This window comes from Berghia stephanieae, chromosome 11 (genome assembly GCF_034508935.2).
Source record: "Berghia stephanieae isolate SIO BIC M18660-M18661 chromosome 11, UCSD_Bste_1.3, whole genome shotgun sequence".
NCBI lineage: Eukaryota > Metazoa > Mollusca > Gastropoda > Nudibranchia > Aeolidiidae > Berghia > Berghia stephanieae.
In genome coordinates, this window is record NC_088370.1 from 31364051 (window position 1) to 31372356 (window position 8306).

At 36.2% G+C, this 8306-nt stretch overlaps 1 protein-coding gene across 1 annotated transcript in view; it reads right to left on the reverse strand.

The window, feature by feature from the left end:
• Nucleotides 1-8306, reverse strand: part of LOC144956890 (uncharacterized) — a 602990-nt gene that overhangs the window by 116180 nt on the left and 478504 nt on the right. The gene's annotated exons all lie outside the window — the stretch shown is intronic.

Sequence of the window (8306 nt, forward strand, 5' to 3'; positions counted from 1 at the left end):
GTTTATTTTATTTTATCATATCGTTTAAGAGCTAATAGGTTGTAAAACCTTTAAATGCTCTGCCTAACTTTTATGCATAGATAAAATGTATCAGTTATATCAAATTTAACCCAAAATGTGATGGTATTCACTGTCAGTTAATTGATAATATTGAGAATTAAATATTTAATACATAAATAAGTGTCATAGTCATAGTCCGCAGTGACATAATTAATTCTATGGGTAAATATGTGTTGTTGATGTTGCTGGACCTCAATGCGGCCTTCGACACAGTCATCAAAACACATTAATTAAGCAACTACAGAAACACTTTGGAATGAATGTGACTCCTTTGAAATGGTTTTCGGCCTACCTTAAAAATAGAACACAGTCCGTTCAAATCGACTTGCCTATTTGGACATATTATATCAGAACCGCATCAACGTCATTGCGGTGTCCCTCAGGGCTCTGTTTTGGGACCACTCCTATTTTCTCTTTATACTGCACCATTGACGTACATCGTCGAGTCATTCGGTGTTAACTATACGCTGATGACACGCAACTATATTCCGCTTTTCATCCAGTACAAGAACAGATAGTGAAATTAAATATTGAGAATTGTTGCTTAGCAATAAAGACTTGGATGTTAGAAAATAAACTAAAACTAAATGATTTTAAGACAGAACTTTTATTGATTGGCACCAATAAACAAAGGAAAATATAAATCTTGATAGAATTGACATAGACGACTCAAATTTAAAGATAGGGCAAACTGAAATTATAAGAAATATTGGCTCAATCTTTGATTCTGATGCGTCAATGCAGAATCACATAACAAAAACCTGCCAATCTTACTTTTATCATTTAAAAAATATTGGTAAAATTCGACATCTTCTTGATGACAGCACTACACAAATTATTGTTCATGCTTTGGTAACCAGCAGGTACAGGTATGACTACTGTATTCATAAACATGATGCGAATGGTCAATTGTTGGTACGGTGAACAAGCATGCTCCCTTAAAAACTGGAGCAGTAAGAGTGAGACGTCAAGCACCCTGGTATAATACCGAAATAAAATCGAATGGATTAGCCAGGAGGCGGGCAGAAAGAAAATGGCTCAAGTCCAGAGATGCTGTCGATAAGAAACGGTACATCGCGGCTGGAAATGCGAAAGCCGTCGATTTCAGGGCCAAAAAGAAATTCTACGAAGACAGCCTCAAAAACGTGGGACGTTCGAAACAATTCTTTGCCTTGACCAAGGAACTGCTGGGACAACAGACGCAATCAGCTCTTCCATCTTTAATCGATCGTGCAGATCTACCAACTTCGCTTTGGTCAATATTTTAAGGGGAGGGGCGACACCTGAAATATCGATTTTTGGGTCAAAATATAAAATTTCAGTTTTTTATTTATTATAAAAGAACAATCATTTTTTCACATATTTTCAGCACTGAGAAGGTGATTTGGATAATATAAAGTTTGTAAATCGTCTTTCATAAACATGGAGTCGATATGAAAATATCAAACTTTTCAATTTTTTGTGAGAATTCAACTGAAAATAATCGGGCTGAAAAGCATTATAATACATATCGATGTTGTAGATTTTGATATCGATAGTTTAGTCTACTCTTTGCCCGTCTAGTTGACAAGGTTTCAGTCTCATAAATATCACAATATGGGCAGGAGAGGGGTTTAGAAACTGTTAGTCGCGAACAAAGATTGTGTGTCAAACAGCTGATAAGAGGTCAAGTTGTCAGGTAAATACAACGTGATCACGAATGGTGCGATCTGATTGGCTGACCTTGTTTTCGACCTCCGACTCCGCGCCAGGGATTGGATGTTGAGTCAGGGTGAAAGTTCGCCTCTATTACTATTACTTTTACTACGATTTGTTTACATTCCGATTGATCAGTTGTTTTATCACATTTTGACACGTATTCACGTTAATTATCTCTAAATATTTCCAATTTTTACTGGATTATTATAAATATACCTAAAGTGACCAAAAAATCCAAACGTTGGCAACAATTATATGCTACATAAGCCAAGAAAGCAAGAAAGTTATGATGGCTCATGGTTGATCCGTGGCCACAAATCTTTGATTGGAATTGGGTGTGTGAAAGTAGTATTATGATAAAGCGATTCCAAGCAATGCCGCAGAGGAAAGAAATGAGATGGGCTATTCTTGCCGGTCTTTACCACGGTTATTCCACCAATGACTTCCCTCAACATAAGTATTGTCCTCCTGAACCGGACTCCAGATGCTTTTATAAAAAATATATTGCTGCCCATGTGTATCCTGTTGACACAAGCAGCGTCTACATACACCTTTGAATTTTGATTTGCTTCATGAGCACTTGAAGCCTGTATATGATTTGTTGTGAGATGAAGACAACACAAAATCCAAACGAAAGGTTTCATAATTCTGTTTGGTCAAGATGCCATAAAACATACTTCCATTCCTGAAAAAAGTTGAGTTTGGTGCAGAGTATAATTATGGTCCAACAGAAATAACATCCCTGAAAGTATCTTTGAGCATCGGTGGACTGGGAGAACACTCCCAGATGTTGAGTCAGGAAGCAGAGTCAAAAAGACTTGACCAAAGCATAAGGGTTGCTTAACATAAAGAGAAAAAAAAGAGGCAAAATGAAAGCTCAGACCCGTGAAAAAGCCCAGAGGGAGGCAGAAAAAGAACACGGGGGACCCTCATACGGTGCTGGTATGTTTTGAGCTGGTTGTACCGTTTTGTCTTATTATTTTCATTCATTGTTATCTTTGATCTCGTTTTTCTCAAAATGACATTTTTTAACAATCTTTTTTATCTTATTTTGTCATTTATCAATCAATTTGTTTAAAACTTTGCATGTCTAGAGCTATAGTGATTATCTAAAATCATACAGAAGGAATTTTAAATATCTTTATTATTTTTTGAAAAATTGACATTTTTATGTCAAAAAACATGATTTTTATCATACCGAAAAATTATTTTTTTTTTAAAATTTATAAATAAAAATCTATTAAAAATATTTAAAAAATGCTCTGTATTTTTTTTTATAATATACAAAAATACAACCATGCAAAATTTCAAGAAAATTCCATGGAAACTTATTGAGAAAGTAACTTTTAAAAATAGCACCCAGAGAAGAGTAAAATCCAAGATGGCGGCCGTCACCATGGCAACCGGACACGCCCACCGAAATAAATCACATGGTTCGAATCCATTGGTCATAGGCAATGTCCCAATATAAAAAGATATTGGATATAGTATTATTCTTGAAAATAGTTTCAGGTGTCGCCCCTCCCCTTAAAGAAAAAACGGATACCATCAGGAAATAACTCTCATCTGATCGATCCATACATTTGAGAAGTTTCATGGTGATTCATTAACACATTTTTCAAAGATTACTGAAGTTGATTTATGTGATTGCATTATGTCGTCTCCAACTAAAAGTTGTGATTTAGACCCCGTAAATACTGCCATTCTAAAAAAGTGCATTGATGTAATTTTAACACCATTTACATGTATTGTTAATAATTCGTTGCAGTCAGGTGCTGTACCAGACATTTACAAAGTTGCTCATGTCAAACCCCTTTTGAAAAAACCTGATCTCGATAAAGAGAACTTAAAAAACTATCGCCCTGTCTTTAATCAGCCTTTTCTCTCTAAGATCTTAGAAAAGCTTGTTTTGAAACAATTACTGTCTCATCTTAAAAATAATTGTCTTGAAGAAAAATTTCAGTCTGCTTATAGGCAACATCATTCGACGGAAACCGCACTTGTTATGGTTTGTGACGGGTTGGTGTTAATTTTGTGGGATCGAGTCCAACCGATAGCTCAATGGTCTGGATTCGAACTAGTATGCGCGCTATGGCTCTCGTTACCAGCTGCACCACTCAACCTATATCACAAACGGCTCAGGTTTAATCTAGGGGTGATAAGAATTGCCTTAGGGTCCCTTATAACTTAATTGTATTAATAACAAGTGAGTCAAGACAATAGTAACGCCCAATACAATAATAACAATTCTATACATAAAGTTTAATTAGGTTGTTACAGGAAAAGATAGAAAGAATAAGTATTTATTTGTTATCAGGAAGAATAGCTCTAATTGAGTGGATCTAATTTATTATTTATTTATTTGTTTATTTTGGTATAATCATATGTGTCTGTGGAAAATACATTTGAAAATGGTATAAGTATAAGCCCGTTTGGCTTATCTTTATCCCGTCGGCTTGCTTGACTGAGGCAAATGTATCAGCTAGTTCCAGGGTTGGCGCCTGCTTTGCAGAGTTTTCTGGACATCACAACAGTGTGTTGTAGTTAGGCTGACATCAGGGGTTTACCGCTGTTCAAGGACTGGGATGCAGGGATTCGGCATAACTGGGTGCTCCAACGACACGGAAAAGGACCAGGAAAATGGCCAGGATCAGGACCTTCAATTTGAGAGTTAAAACAACAAGGTCTTAGAGCCAATCGAGTTTGTCTTTCGCCACCGAATCGTCCTTGAGCGACACATCATAATAGCCTTTATTTGCCGACAAAGGCAAAGAGAAGCAGTAACTCCATGATAATGGTAGTTAGTATATGTTTTAAACATCAACTGACAGTCGAGCTATCTTACATGATGAGAATTTAACAGGGTTGTGTCCCTGGTATTTCTTTATTTATTTTTATTAATTATAATTGAGGTTATGATGTGTGGCCGGCGATTGGCGGTGGGGTACAGACATTCAAGCAATATACATATTGAATATAAATGAAATAATAACATAGATCATAAACAACTGTTAACTATAAAATAAGATACATATAGATATAGTTTTGTACAGGTATTCCAACTTACGAACATCCATGGAATAGCACAATTAAAATATATACACGAACTATAATATTAATAATAGATAGATTAAATTGAATTCACAGTAATATCTCGTTCCACTTTGAATGTTAACCAATAATTCATTTTACCTCCAGCCGAGGGATGACAAACTTTTTTTAAGTTTGAAATTGGAGGGATAGCTTTTCTCTCTTGGACTTCTTAGCGTATGTGTGATTAAATTCAGATATGAATTTGGTTTTGTGAAACGAAAATAGCCAATCAGAAGAATCTTCCTGTTTTAGATAGCCAATGATATCCAGATGCTTTGATAAGAAAGAATAACGGAGAATTACCGGAGAGCCTAGGACAGTAATTGCAATTTAGCTACTCTTGAACGAGACAAGACCTCAGGGCCTAGGGACGTTGGAGACTTGTTTGGGAAAGGTAATTAGCAGGTGGCATGAATACAATGGGCAGACAATTTGAACAGGTAAATAAGCCTTAAGCTGAAAGTGAGTGTTCCGTTATACAATGGAAATGTTTCCCACCTAACGACCAGAATTTCCGTTAGAAAGATTTGGGGCTTTATTGGAGAAAGGCTGTCCATGTTTTGATTATCTTACTGGAGGAGTTAATCAATTATATGTCTCGTCCACTAGGTTTGAAGTGGTTTTAAAAGAGACGATGACGAATGATAAAGAAATCACGCAGTGAAAGAAAATCGCTCGTCACAGGGTTGTTAATGATCTCCTCTCTGTTATAGACAATGGTTCATTTGCTGAATTTGCTTGACCTATCGTCTGCTTTTGATACTATTGATCACAATCTTCTTCTCAGATTCTCAAACGTCTTGAAATTACTTATGGCGTGTCTGGTGCAGCGCTTGATTGGTTTAGGTCATATTTATTTAATCGTAAACAGATAATTACGGTGGATGAATATAGATCTGAGGAAATCTTTCTTGATTTTGGGGTTCCCCAGGGTTCAGTACTTGGACCCGTTCTTTTTGTTCTGCACGTTGGCCCTCTGTCTAAAATCATCAGAAGTTTCGGTCTGTCTTACCATCAATACGCTGATGATATGCAATTGTACTGCGTTTCCAATACGAGAAAGTTACAAGAAGTATCAGACAATAGTAAAAATTGTATCCAAAGTGTTAAGAAATGGATGAATGAGAACAGACTGAAACTGAATGATGATAAGACGGAGGTGCTGTATGTGGGGAACAGGAAGTGGAAAAGTGAAACAGATTTAAAGTTGGGGGATGCCTCCATTCAAATTGTTGACAAAGTGAAAACCTTGGCACATTCTTAGACTCTGGACTGTAGATGGAGCATTCGGTTAATAATTTGGTTAGATCTCTCTTTTTCCAACTAAAGAAGATTGCGTCCATTAGACGGTTCATATCTGATGATAATACCAAGCACCTGGTTGTGTCCCTCGTACTATCGAAATTGGATTATTGTAATGCCCTGTTGTTTGGCGTTTCGCAATACAATCTGAGACGTCTTCAGATTGTCCAAAACAGCGCTGCCAGACTAGTATTCATGAGGCATAGGTGCGACTCTGCCGGACCTTTACTTCATGACCTGCATTGGCTGCCTGTTGAGAAAAGGATTAAATTAAAAGCTTGTGTTTTAGTGTATTGTTGTCTTGAAGGTACTGCCCCTTCCTACCTTTAGGAACTAATTGAAAGATATTAAAAACCCTGCCCCTTACGTTCGGCCAGTGATTCCACAAAACTAGTTGTCCCTCGAATTCGGAAAAATGCTGGAATGAGATCCTTTTCTCATTTCGGACCCTCTATTTTGAACGCCTTACCGCAGAGCATTCGTGAAAAAGAATCTTTGTCTATTTTTAAACGTTCGCTTAAAACATATTTGTTTCGATCTTAGTAGATGGTATGAGAAGCAAGATAGGTTTGGTTTGTGTTGTGTGTTGTGTTGTGTTGTGTGGTGTTGTGTGTGTGTGTGTTTGTGCTTGTGTGTGTAAATGATTATGTTTCAGCAAAAGTAATTTGTAATTTAAGCGCTTAGAGTCTGGTGTCTCGGAGTTATAGCGCTATAATATATAGGTTTTCAGCATTATTATTATTCAATGCTGTCAGGTGTGCTGGCAAAATTGATACAATGCTTACAAAATATTCAAAACAGAGCCGCAAAACTGATTAAAACATCCAATGACCCTACAAAAGAAATTCTATTAAATGTCCGTTGGTTGCCAGTTAGGAAAGGGTTGTTTTTAAAACGTTTAATATTGTTCATAAATGCATAAATTAAATAATCAAGCTCCAGTGTACCTCATGGAGTTATGTCAACATTATAATCCACCATGACCACTGAGCCATCTGAACACTCTCTTAATCGTCCCAAGTACCAGATTATCCCTTAGTAATAAGTCTTTTTCTATAAGTGGCCCCATCTTGTGGAATGCGCTCTCCCCAGATGTAAAACTAATTAGGGACAGTCAGTCTTCCAAAGAACACCTTAAGACAGAACCTTTTTCCAGAGCTTACGAATAGTATCACTCACAGCATACGTCTTTAATTTAATTTTAAGCTTAAATATATTTTATTCCAGTTTTTGGCCTTAAGTTCAGACTGACAATTTCCACTGTATAACTGAATATGTGTGTGTGTGTGTGTGTGTGTGTGTGTGTGCATGTGTGTGTGTGTGTCTTTCGTCAGAATAAGTTACTAATGTTAGTGAGTAATATTGGTGGAAGTATGAGTGTGTTTGAATGTAAATGTATCTGTACCTGAGTTTGTGTGCATGTGAATGTGTTTGATTCTTCATGTGTATTCTCAAACACGTCAAAGAAATATGTTCGAATGACAATTTATATTTTAAAACGCCACTGAGCACTGATGTGGAAGCCGTGCGCTATAATATAAATAACTTATTTATTATCATCATCATCATCATCATCATCATCATCATCATCATCATCATCATCATCATCATCATCATCGTCGTCGTCATCATCATCATCATCATCATCATCATCATCATCATCATCATCATCATCATCATCATCAGCAGCATCATCATTATTATCATTATTCGTAGTGAAATTAACTCTGTTTACATTCATTTGGCATGTCCAACATGTACATTCGATAGTTTCAAATGATTGACATACAAACAAAATACAATAATTTCCAATGTCATGTTATATTATTCATCAAACTCAAATATTATGTTGGTAAGCTCTTTATCAATGGCATTCTTAAAATTATTAATTGAATTAGATGAGAAAAAAAAAGATATTTTTGGTTTGCTTAAAAAATCAATATAAAAAAATAAAAAACAAACAAACAAACAAACGCAGCCCTACATATTTCTGATAAAGCAAACACTATCACATTTAATCCCCCTGCTTTCTTTGCTCGCTTCAACAGTCATGACGTCACTTCCCTCGGATTGGCGCATAGTGACTATAGAGAATACAGGACAAGGGACGACAACCGGTAGGAAATCGTCATCAAAAGTGGCTAGTGAGAGGT